This window comes from Scleropages formosus, chromosome 20 (assembly GCF_900964775.1).
Source record: "Scleropages formosus chromosome 20, fSclFor1.1, whole genome shotgun sequence".
Taxonomy (NCBI): Eukaryota; Metazoa; Chordata; class Actinopteri; order Osteoglossiformes; family Osteoglossidae; genus Scleropages; species Scleropages formosus.
In genome coordinates this window covers 15892036-15910309 of record NC_041825.1, presented here as the reverse complement: position 1 = coordinate 15910309, position 18274 = coordinate 15892036, and positions in this window count along the sequence as shown.

Genomic DNA, 18274 nt, shown 5'->3' with positions numbered 1-18274 from the left:
TGAACAACCCCAGACTGTCGTTGTGTGTTTTTTTTTTTTTTTTTTTTTGTCACATACGGTTTTGCTTCCATCCATTTTCTGGCATTTCAAACGGTGAAAATTCTGCTCCTGGTTACCGGTGCAGAATTTCACGAACCTTCGCCGGGGGACTGCGCTTCCGAGACGGATCAATCATGTGGACCATTAATCAATTACCGAAATGCCAGCTAGGGAGCAGAAGCTCCATGACAGGAAAGAATTTTTGTCAGTAGCTCTGTGTTTTTTTTTTTTTTTTTTTCTCGTTGATATTTTCCTTTCTGCTGGTCGGTCGTTTTGGACGGATTTTGAAGGACTGTTTTGATGAAGTCTTGCACATGTTATTGGGCCCTATTACTGTACGCTGATACATTTAAAGCTGAAATAATAAAAGAGCTGATGCTGGAGGGGTGTGTCTCAGTGTGAGTCTGTGTGTCTGCCAAGCGCTCTGGACACGCAGGAATGCGCTGGCGCTGGACTGACTCCCGGGAAAGGGTTCATCCTAAGCCTCAGCCCGCTCCTCCCGGGACACCAAGCATTATGTTGTTTAACGCAGAAATGATCTAAAACAGGGGGTGCGGTGGCACAGTGGGTTGGACCGCAGTCCTGCTCTCCGGTGGGTCTGGGGTTCGAGTCCCGCTTGGGGTGCCTTGCGACGGACTGGCGTCCCGTCCTGGGTGTGTCCCCTTCCCCTCCGGCCTTACGCCCCGTGGTTGTTGGCTCCGGTTCCCCGCGACCCTGTATGGGACAAGCGGTTCTGAAAATGTGTGTGTGTGTGTGTGTGTGATCCAAAACAGCAAAGACGGGGGACTTCCCGGGAAAACTTGTCTTGGCGGTCACGCGCTTGAGGCCGTGACGGTCGTTATTACGAGAGCCTGTAATTAGCGGACTTTTCTTGAGCGACAAGTGAGGTCCGGGAGTAAAAGAAACAGCGGGAGAAATTCTGCGTGAAATGAGTGGTGCTTTCAACATCCACATCCTCCCAGGTTTGACTGCTGAACCTTTTCGCAAAAAGGCATGCGATGATTTTATTTTATGCAGCTATTTAAATCTTTCCCGGGCTAAGCGCTGCAGTAATACTGCTGAGTCAGCTCAGCCATAACCCAGATGAGTATCTGATGTCAGCTGCAATTTACCGCAGTAGTAAGACACACAACCCGTACTGCTAAGTACGAAAGTGAACTCTGCAAGGCGGCGTTTTCTCGTTAATATGTTTCTAAAGCACCAGGTGCATCTAGAATTCTCTGTTTGCTTTCGGCGAGTCAGAGATTTGCCATTAAGCAGCTACAAACATGAAAGACGAGAAAAACTGTATAAAAGATCGGGATACATGTAGCGGGGTTATGTAACTAGTCATCACTGAAACGTATATGTGTCAGATGAGCTCGCGAAAATGATGTTCCTGAAATTATGGAGCGCACAAAAGTTACTGGCAAAAGGACATGAATACGTATTTGCTTTATATGCTGAAACCAATCGGAGTAAATATTTTGCAGAAGAACCCAGCTGTGAGGCCTGTCCTGGGACGTGAACCCATCACCTGGAAATCTTGCTTCTGTTCCTGAAAGCGGGTGAAGGGCTGCGGAAGTCGAGTACACACCGCCAGAGGATTTCACCTGTTTCGCTCAGTCGTAACTCTTTAACAAGCCCGTCTCGCTAAGCGATTCGTGCGGAAGGCACTGCGGTGACGTGCGGCATCGATGCGTCGTTTTCTTAGCGAAGAGCCACTGGGGACAATGAGAAGCTGGACGCTGATTTCCTCCAGAGCCCAGAGTGAGTTGCTTCCACTTGGAGATTGTAACTGCTCAGAAAACAGTGCTGCGCTGCATCCGCACACACACACACACACACACACACACACACACACACACACACACACACACAGTAGCTGCGCATGCCTTGCAGTACTGTATCCTTGCAGCAGCTCCACTGGGATGCCGCGGGGCCCTGTACTTGTGTAAGGGGCAGGCGCTGGGTGCAGTGAGGTGAGGAGGTACCCTGTGCGCGGCTCCCACTGGGGTATATTTACTCCAGACCGCAGACCGGCACATCCCAGAGCACAAGTGAACGGAGACGCCCGGCCTGTGCGTGCTGGCCAGCGCCCCCTTGTGGCCAAGTCTGTGTTTTCTCCCATCCTGGATCCGACTGTCGTCTTTGGTCCCACTTCAATGCTGCAGAAAAGTGGGTAAAATCGTATTTTTATCACTATTAATAGAGTGGTTGGGCAGCGTGTTTGTCCAGACCAATTATATCCATTTTTTTCAGTTTTCTCCAGGACACTAAAGACCTTCTGGGATTTAACCCCACAACCTTTAGACAACTGTCCCCTCCCACCTTTTATTGGGAGCATGTGGAGAGGCTGCAGTCAAATGAACACGTGTTGAGACGACATGCACATTTCTTAATGTAGCTGACGTTTTTCGCCAAAGCAACTTATGATTATTTTCTCGCTTAAGGTGAACACCTTGCTCAAGGGTGCTACAGCTAGAGGGGGGTTTGAAACCTGTGACATGTGGGTCCGAAGGCAGCGGCTCTAAGCACTACACTACCAGCTGGCCCTACAACACGAGAGCGCACGAAACTGAAGAGGGCTTTGGAAGAGCTCGGAGAGGCCGCGTCCATCGGTCAGAAGGAGGAAGCTGCCGTCAGCCATATCGTGAGATTTATGTAGGGATGGCCGGGGCTCCCGGGCAGCTTTTTAAATCTCACCCTCAGCTCTCGGGCTCTGGAAATCTGCCACTTAACCACTAGAAAGAATGAGCTGCAAATATTACATATAATAAAAAAATAACTAAATGACACGAGTCATTTTTTAAAATTTTTTTTTTTGTTGTTGACGAATATATGCGATATGATTTAAAAAGCTTTTACCAGCATGCAAAGCCTGAACGCTGTTATAAATAAGACATGAAAATGGATTAGCCTCTCAAAGTAATCAACAGAAGTTTCGGCGAAAACCCCGGAGCGAAGCAGAATAGTTGTGTAAAATGGCCGGGAACAGCATCAGCAGCTTCCCTGAATTGAGTTCCTATTGACTAAATCACTCAGCTAGATATCATTGTTTCAGATGCCCTCTTCCATTTCCACTCAGTTTACTCTGCTTTATTACCTGAAGTACTTCTGAAATTGTTTTATTTCAGTTTGAATAACACTGCTGCTGTCTGGTATAAATTGAATTGACCCCAGTATGAAATCAGCATATTTCCACGGCTGTGCGCTCTCGAAGGCTTTCGCTGCCCAGGAAGGCTCCCGCCTCCCCGCCGAGACGGGGGCTCGGGGAGCGCGGTTCCGGCGCACGTGAAGCGGACGTCGCGTTTCCGCCGCAGGGGCCTTTTCGGAAATGTGCGCCTCAAGGAGATCCGAGGCCGCGGCAAACGTTTCGCTCGACGAATGACGGAGACGTCGAAGCCGGGTCGGGCGTTTATTTGCGCGTGGCGTGGCTCCCGTGGGCAGCCACGTAACGAATTTTTTGCCACGGGAAAGTCTCCCGCCGCGAGAGTCGCACGTAACGGAGGTGACTGCGTGCGAAAATCCCTCTTTTCTCATTTTCGATGAAGCATTTCACGCGTCCGTGACCCATCTGGTGTCCGCGAGGGGAGCGCTCCGCCGTGACCCGTTTCCGGTCTGCTTGCCTCCAAGGACGAGGCAAACCCAGCTGCGGAAGAGCCGGCGACCGGCACCGGGAGACGGACGTGGCCTGCGGGGGGTCGGGGTCGGCCGGGGACGCAGCAGAGCGCAGAGACGTCTTCAAGATACCCGGGCTGTTCGGTTGGCCCTTCCAGCAGAGCACGATCCACATTTCCCAAAGTGCGCGCTGGCTGCGCGCCGCGTACGACGGTGTCCAATTCATCCCAAAGTTTTAAATACTAATTAAGCTGCGAAGAGACGCCGAGCGAGGCGATAAAGCCGAAACGCCGCAGGACTCACAGTCCTTCTTGTCCCAACAAGGCCGCTCTGCTCACACCGCCTCTGCCAACTGGCAGCACATCGTTCTACTTGGTTGTTAGGAATTTAATGTCTCTCTCTGATGGTCAATATATTTTAGGGAGATATTTTCAACAGTGCTATTTTAAAATTATGAAGTTGTATTACTGGAATGGGTTCAGCTGCTTCTACCCTAAGACTTCAAGACTCAGCCGGATGAATCTCCTGGATGATATTAGCAGTAATTAAATCGTAACCTCGATCTTCGTGCCAATGATTAACTTTACACGTAGTTTAAAAAGAATTTCATTTCATGCTGTAGAAATTGTGAAACTGAACTCATAATGATATTTGACGCTGCGCTGAAATCAGCGGCTTATTCTTTTAATCTTTGAAACTCTATGGGCATTTGATGAAACTATCAATGTGAATATTTTCATTTCTCCTCAGTACGGAAAGATATTGATATTTTTTTCATTATATCCATAGAAACCATTTAGCAACCGAAGGTTTTGTGTAAAATGTACTTTAATGCCATGGTCTACTCATACATTTACATTAGAAACAGTAGAGGACTGTGAACTTAAATATTATAACTGGATGATGTAAATGGATACATTTGTCTCTAAAGAGAATAACAATAGAAAGATGCGTCAACACAAAAATCCTGTACAAAATTAGAATCGTTACATAGCCGACATTCACATTTTTATTTCATTTACAAGAATCAAGAGCATCGTGAGGTTTAAATTCTGAAATTAAATAATCCAATTAATTAATGCAATTAGATTATGCTTTCTGCACCACTCTGCAGTGTGATTTAGTTAGTTTACATAAAATAAAATTAGGTCTGAATCACCCAGCTTGAATTGCAATACAGCTATACACAGAGTCCTACATTTCCTTTTCATCTAAAAGAAAATTTTCTACAGGGCCATAACTGCTTAAGGCAAAGGATGTTAAATTCCACATATCTGTGGGAACATTTTAACTTTTAAATTACGGCTTTAATGATAGACTGCGGGATACCATCTGCTTTGCAGAAATAATAATTCAGCCCAGAATTAAAGATTTCGGGCCTTTGCTAAAATATATTTACAGATATTGAAAAATTATTATTATTGAATTATATCCATTTTTATCCCTTTTCCCCCACATTCAGTTGTTCTTCCTCGCACTTGAGCGGGAACGAAATGAGACGGTAATTGACGTAGACTACAAAGGTCACAGTCAGATGTTCGCATTCGGACTGCTAATTTGGACCACATGACCCCGAATTCGCAAGACGCCAATTCTTGAAGCGTCACAGAAACAGGAAGATACGTTATACTATATTATAAGAGCTCACGTTTCCTCACAGTAAGGTTCCATCAGGGGGGACTTTCAAGACCAGCGTTTGTACAGTTGGAGGGGAAGCAACTAGGGTTAAGTACTTTACTCAAGATTACATCAGCGCCGGCCAACCCGCCCCCCGACCCCCCACGGGAACTGCAAACTTGTTCATCACCCACCCGGTTCCTGTAAATGCTGCGCTGCCCACAGCCCTGCATTTGCACACAAACCAGGCAGGAGCTTCTTCACCCATACGGGACACAATAGCTCTTTCGCGTCACGCTGAACTGAGAGTTTCCAAATTAAAGGATAATTATTGTGTCAGGCCTCCAAAAAGAAAACCGTTTGTTTGCCCAAAATAAACTGTAAACGCGGTCTGCTGTATTCTAGCGGAAAACAGCTGCGATTGATCACGTTCACATCGCGTTCAGAAATTTGCCGGCGATGCAACGGAGCAAGCATTCATACGCTGTCCATTTGATCACAGAACTTGACACAATAATTATACCCCTACTCCATATTTTCTGCCCGTTTTCGAATGACCTTAAGGCCACCTTTTACAAGCTGCCTATGAGCCGAACTCCGCCTCCAGTCCGTTTTCCTCACAGTATCGTGCATAGGCTGCAACGGTCAGGGACCCGCAGGGGCGCGTGCTCGCACCCGACCCCACTACCGCAGCCACGGCCTCGGTAAGAGGAGCACCATCCAGCATCCTGGAGTGGGAGTGTGGGCCGGGGAGCGTGCGGAGGGCGGGAATGTTCCTGGGGGTGGGAGCAACGTAGCCGAGATGCTGAACTGTGACGGAACACGGGAGTGAAGAAGGGGGATCTTCCCTGGATTTTTCTTTTTGTGCCGGAAGGCTGAAGAGGGCAAAGGCGACGCAAACAGTGATGATGGAGACTGCAGGTGTGAAGACCGGGCGTGGGGCAGCGTTGGGGGCGATGGGATGCGACAGCAACTCCTTCTCCATACCCAGGGGACCAGGTCGAGGACCTCGTCAGCTAAGGACAGCGTAGGGAGGTGGGCTCTGCTGGTTGAACTGAGTGTCGGTGTTGTGTCTAAGTGTGTTCGTGCACGGAGAGGCTGACCTCCTCCTGATCGGTAGCGTAGAGGTGGAGACCTTCTGATCCTGCAGAGCAGGAAGCTTTCTGCTGCCCTGCCTCCCAACTCCCACACAGCAGGATGCACAAGAGCAATCCCCCAAACCCCCAGGCACCTGGCTGAGTAACTTCCTCAAACCGGGGCTTGGAGAACATGGTCCTTTCCCGCTGCTCGAGTCACATCAGCTACAAGCTGGAGGTTCGATCGGGGGAACAGCTGGTAGCCTAGTGGTTAGAGCTACTGCCTGTGGACCCAAATGTTCTAGGTCTGACTCTCACCTCTGGCTGTAGTACCCTTGAGCAAGGTACTTACCCTAAACTGCGCTAGTAAAAATTACCCAGCTGTATTAAAGGGTAAATAATTGTCGGTCACTTCGGAGAAAAGAGTCAGCTAAGCGGATAAATGTCCCGTATTTAGACCGAAGCTCTACGCAAAGCGGTCGTTCTTGTTTGAGTATAATTTACGATGAAGAAATAAGACTTATTGTATTAATTTTGTTCATTTCCCTGGAAGTGGAATTCATCTCAGCGGTATGCAGGCTCCATCGTGACGTTTTTCCCTGGAATCTCCTGGGTCACAGGCACCACCTCCGCTTGCGCTGCGCTCGGATGCGAAGCACAAAGGCGACGTGGTTCTTCTTCTCTCCGACACTCTCTGACTAGCGCCGAATAATGCGATATTACTAAAAGCGATAGGACGAATGGCATAACCGTATGAGAAAACGATATCGCACCTACTTCCATCAGTCTTTCCGGAAAAACTGGGATGATATTCACTGAGACGGGCATGTTTTCAGGGGAAGGAAGACAATTTGTGCTCAGTGAAGTATCTTCCCCGTCTCGCGGCGCTCCTTGATGTTCTCACTGTTTGCGCGCGCCTGTTTCGAGAGCATGTCAAGTGTCATCAATTCCCGTTCGCCTGAGCATTACACACTCTCATAAATCCGGCACACGCCACGGGGGATCCTCAGGCCTTTCCCCGTAACACCGACACATCACACCGCAGCGGTTCGGCGCCTTTGCAGTCGTTCCGCTGTAGGCGCGGTGTACGAAGTCATGCCCTGCGCCTCGAACCCAGGCCATTCGACCCCCCGCGGAGCCGGTTCCAGGCGAGCGGCCGATCGCACTGGAGGACCGCGCAGCTGTGGGCTCGAGTACCCGATTCAGCGCTCGGTGTTTGTCTGAGTCCAGTGGAGCTCAGGTTCTGCACTGTGGTAATGAGTCTTACAGCGGTAAATTTAACCTGCCCCCAGGTGCACGCAACAAACTCTTCGAATTAATACGGCATGAGGGTTTAGGTGAACGATAGTAGCCAAATCTATCTATCTATCTATGTATCTTTTTCTTTCTTTCTCATCCAGCAGAGGCAGAACTTCACAGCTTAAAGTATTCATGAATTGGGCCCTGATGACATGTTACACAACATGGCCAACGCTGCGAAGAAAGGCAAACCTCAGAGCCTGCCCGGCGGACTGCTCGGATCCCCGGGTATTCGTTGCGTTGTCAGATGATGTTCTCTCCAGTGTCTGGGGGGAACGGGTGGGGCAGGACTCACAGCTCTCGTGTTGAAAACGGTACGTTGCCAGTTCAGATCCCAATCCAAATTCATACCCGCAGGTGTATTTCCATTGTATACATGGAAAGTATCCAGCTGGTATGCTTTGAGCATGGCCAAAAACAGACATTTATTTAAAGTGGACTAAAAGGGGGCAGTTTTCGAGCAACCGGATCATAAAACTGGAGTATGCTGTATTAAGCTTGAGCTGGAGGATTCGGCAGCCAGTGCAGGGGGCCGTGCTCCCAGTGAGCGAACTCTCTAAGCAGACGTTGCAGGATACGACATTCCTCTTGATCATGAACCTTCAGTCACCCGTCTCACACTACCACCTTTAATCAGGCAGTTTGGTGTCGCAACATATTAAAATCCAGCAGACACACGTTATATATTTTATGTACTTTTGAAAGATCTTCCACTTGTTACAGCCTGATCAGGGCGCTGGGGCACCGGGGGGCTCACGGACGACCTGCCCTGTGAGATTCTCAGGCCCGCTGGTGCTCGGTGAGTCAGGAGCTGCTCTCTGTCTGGCAGCACGTGGATCAAAAAACACCGACTTCTTCAGACGAACGCGGAAAAAAGCCGCATCGCAAAGAAACGCGACTGGACTCGGCCGACGACTTCTACTTTCGGACCGAGCGGAGTCCAGGGTCCAACGCGCTTCGCGGGAACGTCCAGCTGCGGCGTGTCGCACGAGCTGACGTGGTGTGGACCGTGCAGGCAATGCAGTAAAATCACTGCGGTGAAAACAGGAAGGAGGAGAGACTAGGAACTGTTTTGTTAGGCCTTGCTCGTGCCATGTTGGGTGAAGTGTAATGAGGTCCAAGGGACAGACCTTGTGCTGGTCCAGTGCCTTTAAGTGCCGTTCTCAGGACCGCTCTCCCTCCCGCTGCGCCTTCCAGCTCGCACCACTAGATGGCGAACTTGCCTGCAGCACAAGGCCAGTTGAGGGTCTTGTGGGGCTCCCCCAGCACTCCCCGAGTCCAAGCGCTGCTCTGGCTCTGCCCGCGTGTCGCCGGGCCAGTGAGATCCTCCCCGCCCCCGTGCGCCGGAAGTTCGGGGCTGCGCGCGGAGTCGGCAGCAGGGGGCGCACGGCAGAAGCGTGTGCCGCGGGGGGCCTTTTCCAGCCGTTCCCTCAAGCTACGGGGCGAAGCTACCCCTCCCTCCGCAAGACTGCCTTCCTTCGTGAACGCCGCACCTTATTTTCCTTCGCTTCCCTTCCGAGGAGGCCAGGGGTGTAAAAAATTCATAAGGCAGCACCATTGGAGAAAGTCGTAAATGCGGACCCGAGGCCCAGGAATGCGTTCGGAGCAGTAAATGGGTAACCATCATTACAGGGCACACAAACATGGGTGCACGCGCACACACACGCACGCACACACACACACACACACACACACACACTTCTCTGACAGAGAGATCCCCAGTCACACACACACACTCTCCTGGGGCCTTAAATAAGCAAAGGAAAGTGCGAAGCGAAGGAGATGGCTGAAAATACTCATGATGCCAGGAAAGGGACGGGCGCTGTGGCAAGAGATCATTTCAGTGAGGAACCAATCGGAAGCGCGCGCCTGCATTTTATCACACACGTCGCACACGTAAATACGCAGAAATGTATGAAACCAAAGAAATATTGTGAAGCGTGATTTTCCAGTCCTCTTCCAGGAGACCCTCTTTGCATTCTCGTTTTTTTTTTTTGAGCCAAACAACATCTTCATTAATTTCGTCTTGGCCTCAGCCGTACGACGCGAAAGACTTCAGCGTAAGAATTAATTTAAACACGTATCCCTAATTTCATACTATTTATCCTCACCGGTTACTCGTTCAGCTATGTTTTATTCATTTTAGCAGAGAGCGATACACTCAACTCTAAAGGCGCGTCTCCGCTTATTATCTTTTCGTTGGCGCAAACACATGTAGAAAAACACCCGACAACAAACAGAGAAACTCGGAGATACGTCAAAGCGTGGTCAGAATTCAATGCGCAGCTCAGTCGAGCCGGAGGAGTTCACATCCCGGGCCCGGTCCCGGGACCCGGCCCAGGAAACCCCGCGAAAGGAAGATCCAAGATTCGACCCGCAGGGTGATGCATATTATCAGACACGCCGGCAATGCGGCAGAACTATGCATGACTCGTATAAAAATGCAGATTCCCGGCACATCCGCGCCGAGTTAGTCCTCTCTTTCACGGCGGGGATCAGCTGTACCGACTCTGGCGCGGATAAGAAGGAGCTGCGGAGGGTTTCCGCTTATGAGCGGGATATGAATTCTATACATTAGGAGCTCGAGCGATATCAATTTATAATTCAGAACGTTCTTTAAATACATCGCAGTGTATTTATTAGCATATGCCGATACATAATAAATAATCCGTGTGAAGCCTGCTGGCTACATGAATTTTTAATCGCCAATGTAACTAAATGTATCGCTGCATTTTTAAACATATTCGTGAGGATTTAATTTTCATTATGCTTCATTACACGCGGAAGGCTCAACTTCCCGCTCGCCTGTCCCGCAGAGCGGAGCCAGGTGCGTTTCGCAGACGCGCGGTCCACGGCGGGTCCACGCAAACGGGGAGGGGCTGCGTACGGGCCCCCCCCCGCGAGGCGAAGCGAAACGCGGCGCCTGTTTACGGGCTCGCTCTGCGAAGCCCTGCCGTAAATAATCTGAATATTAGAACACAGCGCGGGCTTTTTAGTCATATTAATGTGGAATCGATATGTGGCACACGCCCGCGTAGGCCCCCGGTCCGCGAGATTAAAAACCAGCAAAGCCGCAGCCCACTTCCAAACAATCGATGCGCAGCGAGAGCAACGGCTGTGTCAGCAGCATCGCCAGTGTCCACAGTTTGATGGCGTCAATTCTGCCTGTCTGGCACACTTGCGTGCGTGTCCGTGATGGGGACGGGAGGCCCGGGGGTGCCGGGGGGAGCGTGGGGGAGGGGGTCGGGCCACGGGAGAGCAGCGGCGAGGACGCCCGAGACCTCCTTCTTGGCGCTCGTACGAGGGGGGCCTGCGGTCAGCCCGCCGTGACCCGATTCCGCGAGCGGCCCGTTCGGCATCGCCGGTAATTATGCGGCAGGCGAGGGACGAGCCCCCTCTGCCTCGCGGGACGAGCGCGCACCTGTCAGCGGGCGGAGGTGGGCCCGCGGCGGACGCTGGCGCAGCTTCAGAGCGAACCCCGAGAGCATCGGGCCCTCGGAGCCCACGGAGCGCCCAGAGCGGGACGCCACGTTCCACCTCCCCGTTTACACCTGGCAAGCCAACAAGAGCATCGCCAATTACCCCACGGTAAAAGACACCATAAAAAAATAATCATCTTCCTGCTTAGAAGTATTAAACATTAATACACATACTCCTTACTCGCTCCTACCTCTCCAGGGAGAGCACTTTTAAAGTCTTCTGAAAGAGAGGGGGAAAAAAGCGCAACGATTAAAAGTTTGTATTTGCGCGAGGATGAATTAAATTATGGGAAATGAGTGTCAAGGGGCTCGGTCGTTTTTTTTTCCTCCCCCTTCATTCATTTTTAATAATTCACAGGTTTATTTGTCGCAGACGTATTATTTGTAACAAATGTTTACATTATAAACCCATTTCTCGAGCCACCCCCCCCCCCGGCCGGGGAATCTCGGAGGCGTATTTGCCGCTCGGCCCCCCCCGGGCTCGCGATGCCATTTTAATTGTGGCCGATTAGGGCTGCGAGGCTCGGGGAGCTGGGGGGTACCTCCGGTGACTACAGTACTATAAAAGGTTTATTAGGCACCACGCTGTGGTCGCCAGGCCGACCGGGGAGCGTCGCAGCGCTGCGGGGAGGTGTAAAGGCAGGGGCCCCCAGCGCGCCTCCATTTTTTAATGCAGCTTTTATGGGTGTTAAAACAGCAAAATAGGCTTTTAATGCGCAGCAGCTCCAGATGCCTTTGTCAGTAGGGCTTTGTCCTTTCTCTGGGGTTTTTAATATACTTCATTAATTGGGATGTTAAAGATTTATTATTATTATTTTTTTCTCCCTTCTCTCCCTTTTGTAATTAAACTGTATGGAATGCGGCCCCGTCAGCAACTGCGGACGCCGCGCACTCGTTGCAGTTTCTGTCCCGCGAAACAGATGCCGGAGTTCTGCTTTAATGGCGAAGGCTTCCAACTTAATTAACACTAAATGATTAACTAAATAAACACGGCAAGCGGCCGGCTGAGCCGCTCCTCCTCGCCTTCTGCAGGGACGTTAAGTTTTCGGGGCAGGAAGCAGTGGGGGAAAAAAGGTGCCTAGGAGCCTAGGAGCCTAGGAGGAGCGCTCTTCAAGTTGGGGCGGGTGGCGTTTCTCCTCCGTTCCGCCGAAATTTATCGGCGTGAGCGTACTTTTTTCGGAACGCGAACACTTCATGTACTACACCGTATGTAACAATGTGATTTATTGCGCTGGCACTAGTGTGTCTGATGCCCACTGACATGATGACAGAGTAAGACCTGTTAGAAGTCCAGCGCGGCGCGCTGATAGATACAAATGGCACACAGAGGGTATTAGAGATTCCTTCGGAGAGTTTAGCGTGATTGCTGGCGGTGCGGGAAGGAGCCCGGGCCCCCCTTTTGACAGCCCTCGAGATGAAACTCGGATGAGCGAAGCGCTCCTCAAACCGTCTGCGCCCGGGAGAGTGTCCGCAGCGCGTTTACGCCCGTGCCCGCACCGGGGTCCGCGTGTTCCGACCTGAGCGCGTCGGGGGCCCTGCGGGAGAGCCGGGCGGGAAGCGTCGGGCCGAGCTCTACGTGATTTCCAAGTCCCCCGCAATCTCCCCGCCCACCTTTTGCCGCGTCGCCGGCGACGGCGAACAATAAAGGCTCATTTTGAGAAAATGAATGTATCTGCCGCTGAACCCCCTGCCTCTGGGGGCCCTAATCGCACAGATATAAATTACTCGATGCGGCTGAAGAATGAAAAAATCCCGAAGCCCCCGGATCCCGAAGACGGCGCTGCCGGCGCCGCCCCACCGCTGTGCCGGGCCTGGCCGTGGCGCCGCGCGCCACCCGGGTGCCATCTTTAACAAGCACTTCCTCATTAGCACGGCCTCACGTCGTATATGCATCACGAAAAGCATCAACGCTTTCTTTCACGTTTCCTCTTCCGACACCTGCCGATTGCATGCTAATGCTCCTGCCCTCCTTTATTTCCTGGAGATGAATAATTAAGTCTTTTGGCTTAATAAAGGTGCGGTGCGGGGGGTTCGCCTGCATCCCAGTGATCCGCGGCCCCTTCTCCAAACAAAAGGCGGAACGCAGGCGCCGCCAGCGGCAGGTTACGGCTTCGGAATCACAACTGCGGGGACCGTGCCGAGAACCGTCTTCGGCAGCTTTCACCACGCTTCGGTAATTAATCGCTTTACACATTAATTTCTTGTCAAGCGAATGCCGAGGGCACGACGCTCTCCCAGGACAGAGACGCCATTAGCTTCACATTTAAATGCGTGCCGTCGATGCCGCGCGTCCCAGGCCGGGGCCCGGGGGCTCGGGGCCGGAGGTCCGGGGGCCGGGGAGGCCCGTCTGCCTTGACGTGACGCGGCCCTCCTGCATCCCGGCTGAAGAACAGGAAAACAGCGCTCGTCGCTCAGACCGCTCGGCAGGGAATGAGCTGCCGGCGAAGGCCAGCGGTACGGAAAGCGTCCTCGACACCCCAGACGCTTCCTCCCGAAGCCCCCGCCTACTTTTACTGCAATTAATTCCCTCCAGTTCCCTGCCTGTTTTCGCAAATGAAGTCCAGCCGAAGAGAAGAGAAGAGAACGGAGCTACTCAACTTTATTAGCCGAGGGAGAAGTCTGTTCGCACTCCGGCGCTGTTTGTTCCGTCGCCGCGATGCTGAAGCGCATTCTCTAAGCATTTCAGACATTTAGAGAGGGAAAAAAAACCAAAGAAGAGGCGGAGGAAGGAAAGGGAGAGGAAAAGGACTTAGGAAAGGGAAAGAGAAAGGAAATAATGAGAGGAGGACGAATGCTGGGCTAGCTACGAGTGCCTTTTTCCCGCGCTCACATTCTGCCATTTTAACTACCTGTAGTCTAACAGTGTTTTCCATGTTCCGATTTCCTTTCATTGGACCTGACTGAGATAGATGGGCTGCTTTAAATAGAAGTGTTCCTCATCGCGGTGAGTAAATACGGCTAACAGTCGAGGGGCCTGTGACTGCGCTGTATCCCAAAGGACCCCTGCAAAGCTCCCCTTCCTGCAAGCAACCCACAAACGCACGCAAACACACACACACACACGCACGCACGCACATACATACTGAGTGTTTGTGCAAATTCAAAGCACTTAATCTTCATTAACACTGTTTATTCCCGCTTTGCCTTTCTGTTGGCTTTAGTTTTTCCCAACGCAGAGGTAAAGATTTCATTTTCAAAAAATGCACCGACGTACCAAAGAAAGACCAATCAAAAGTGCGTTCCTCTACGGCTGAACATAATTATTTTCTGCATCTCCCAGGAAAAACTATGCGAAGCTCGAGCAAGTTGTAGTACATGTTGTGTTCGATAAGTGCGAAGACTCTGCGCTTAAACACGGTGGTCAAGATGACCGAAGCAAGGGACGAAAACACGGTGACGCGACGCAGCTGACGGGGAGAGAAGCACACGTATGCCTAAGATGTACACGTTGCAGGATGTCTTGTTGTTCAGGTAGTCTGTTTACCTTCACCTTGGGCTCATCCCTTGGAATCAAGGACAAAAGCCCCTTTGTGTTGACATGTAGCGATTCGCACTCGAGGGCCGGGATTAACAGGATCTCAGTCCGAAACAGCTGTCAGATGACCTGCAGGTAATAGGAACTGTGTCTAGTTGGGGGAGATAGAGCTAAGAATGGGCGTTCGTACATGGAATGAGGTGGAAGTGTGGGTGGTGGTACACAGAACGGGGTACGGGGAATTTTATTTGGCAGGCAACTACACTTTCTTGCTCTCACAAAGCCTTCTTAGCCCAGCGCAAATATTTACACTCATTTGAGGAAGTAATCCTGCCCAGCTCTCCAAGCAATCACTGCCTTTTCTCGCTCTCCATCTCAATTGTTTTCCTTTTTATATTTATTCCCTGTTCTCCCCTCCTCATCCCAAATGAGTTTCCCATTGATTTTAATTATTCAAACAACTTGGCAAGAGGGTGGAAACGAGAGAAGCTGAAAAATACAGCAATATTTTTTCCAGTGTTTTTTTTTCCCCCTAAATTGCTGGGAAGATCATAAAACTTTTGAAAAGGTTTGAGTACGCTGACTTCTGAAATTACAAACACAACTGGGACTAGAACAGGGTCCCGTAACGACTTTTGATGGTAACGCCAAAGTCACTTTTAGCCCCGCTGGCCATCAACAAAAGCTTAAATAATATAGATGCTCCTCAATTTATTTGCTGGGTAGGTTCTGTGAAAACCTTGGGTATAGCGCTAATACATTTTTAAAAATGCTAAACATTTTAATATTACTGCTTTTTATTACTCTTAAGCAAGGCGGTCCGGCCGGCGATCCGGCAGGTAGCGCTCCTGTCTCGCGGTGCCGGACTGTTCAGGCATAGGTCTGAATCCAACTCTGTGTGGGAAGTCTGCATGTTCTCTCCGTGTTGCATGGGTGTCCTGAAAACCACGATGCTCTGGTTTTCACCCACAACCCAAATACATGTTTCCGGTGGGCTAGCAATGATAGAGTGTGCACGCGTGGCTACCTTGCAATGGACTGGTGTCCTGTCCAGGGTGTACCCCTCCTAGCCTAGCGCAAGTTGGCTACACTAGTCTCTGGAGCACTGCGACCCAGACAAGGATAAGCAGTTAATTAAAAAGTGAGTATTGTTATGAAGATTTTAAAACCTTTTTTATTGACAGAACTACAAATTTCACATTGTGATTATTGGTCTGAAGTATTCTAGTTTTCTCACAACGAGTGGCAAGTGATCTTATAATGTATTTTCTTATGCGAGTGAAGATTTGATGGTAGAACTAAGTTCTAGAAAGTTGGGACATAACTGATGACTAGCATATGTCAATGAACTCCGCATCTACTCTAAAAAACGTTCCGTTAAGTTGTGCGGTTAATTTACTAACTGTTCAGTGACTAAACGACCAGCTCTGAGTGCTTGTTAATCAGAAAGTGAACATTAGTGCTGCAAAATATCACTTAGTTACACAGGATACCATTTAGCAAGCTGTAATCAAGTAGCTACAGTACTTACGTTGCTACTGTCTAATTTCGTTGCGTAAATGAATGATTGCCGTGCTGGAGAAGCGTCAAATAAGCTAGGCCACCCGAGCAAACCAAGTAGAGAGAAGACAAAGCAAGAGGGAATTTCGCTAACCCTGTAGGGTTTTACCTTCTTTGGGATTTAGACTATCTAAGCTGACTGGCCTTTTCCGTTTGTCATTTATTTATTTGTTATTTTTAGTGTCATTTTGTGTCTGTGTTTTCCAAACTGTAGTGCTTAGGTATAATGCCATGTAAGCATAGATTTTGTCTGTATTGCCTTTGAGAGAAGCATTTATCCTGAACTTTTCCAACATAAATGCCTTACTGTTTAAATTCGTAAACAGCTGCAAAGCACTTTGAATGAAGGTGCCAGCTACGTGGAAAATGAGTTTAAATCACTTCACTTGGTGCAACAGGTGGCGTACTAGCTAGAGCTGTCACCGTACCCAAGCAAATTTCTGGATGAGTACGTTAACTTGAATAATAGTTTTTTTGAAATTAAGCACTTTTACTGCTAGAAACCTGCTTCTGACCACTCAACTCAGCTCCTATTCCAAGCGGGACTCGAACCCCAGACCCACCAGAGAGCAGGACCCGGTTCAACCCACTGCACCACCGCACCCCCTCAGCTCCTATTCAATCTTGATTAATTAATTTACGTATTTTATAAATTCCATAAGCATGTATAATGTTCCTCGCCACTTTATTACCTCGTCTCCCTTCCCCACGGTAACAGTACGCCTCTTATTGCTGCAGTCAGAGTCATGATAAATCAAGAATCATCAAACCTGAACACCCGAAAACACAGGCCATACAGAAAGGAGAATTAAATTAAGGTGATCCTACATGCCTATTCTTTTTAAAGACATTTAAAAATTTTTAAAAAATTGGAAAAGGATTCATTTTGCAAAATTCATAACTCGAGCAGTAGGTATATTCTGTGTGAGTTCATTCAAGCCATGTCCCACAATAATTAGCATCATACCCTTATTCAGCGGAACTTAATTGTTGAACAAACGCACAACTTGAAGTGCGGCCTAAATTTGATTTTGTGTGAGATGACATTCGCTGTCTTCCCCCCGCGGGGCAAATGCGAAAGGAACATAGCTCTTGGTTTTCACTCCGATGAAATCTTTCCCTCTGCGGGTTCCGACAGAGACCATCTCCCAACTTCTTAAAAACTCATATCTGCTCTCATATCAAAGGAAAAGCAAAAAAAAACTGTGGACAGGAGTGTTCTGACCCCATTCAGACGCTCGCCAGGGAGCGTATTACCGCAGGAAGCGGCGGAACACAGAACCAAAACAGAAGAGCCACGTGCTGCTGGATGCTAAGATGGCGACACCGAAAGGGAGGGGAGACGCGTGGGCGAGAACGGTCCCTCGAAGAAGAGAACTCTTCGTCACGCTCAACCTTTCGCCTGACGGCAGTGGCAGCACTTTGATGAATGTGGCGTTTTGATAGAAAGGAACCACAATTAGCCATTAAACTGCTCAGAAGGAAGTGGCAGTGGGGCTTTAAAAATGAAAAATGGAGGGGGACTGTCTGCGCTATCTCTTAATAACCCCACTGCGAGAGGCACGCCACATCGCAGCTTCAAAAGTGACAATTTTTAAAGGGGATTTATTTTGTGGCATGAATTACCAAGTATAATTAAAACCTTAATCTCCTTTTTCCCCTCAACAAAACAATTTTGTACTAACCCAGAAAGGCAATCCAAAATTAATTTACCGCACCAGTGATTAGTATTAATGCTTTGCCAATTTTTCTTTTACATGGAGCGCCGATGAAATGATAGTCCTGTTGTAACATGTGATAGTCATGTGTAATTAACACAAGCGTAACAACACACGGGAGGCTGCCGAGTGTCTTAATAGAGCCCTCCCCGAGGACGAGACTCTGTGCCTTCTCACGTCTGCTTCCAGTGTGAGTTTTGCACGGTACCCCGGTCGGTTTCATCCGGAGGTGTTTAAAGTAGTCCTGGGGGGTCGAGCCTTGCGGCGTGGTTCCGCATTGAAGGACGGAGGAGGTTTCGGCAGCCAGTTCAGGTAGGGTCGCATCCGTTGCACCTGGGAAACGTGCCGAACGTGACACGAATACGAACGTGTACGGCTCCCTTTCGGAGCGCTTCGCGACAGAAACTGAGA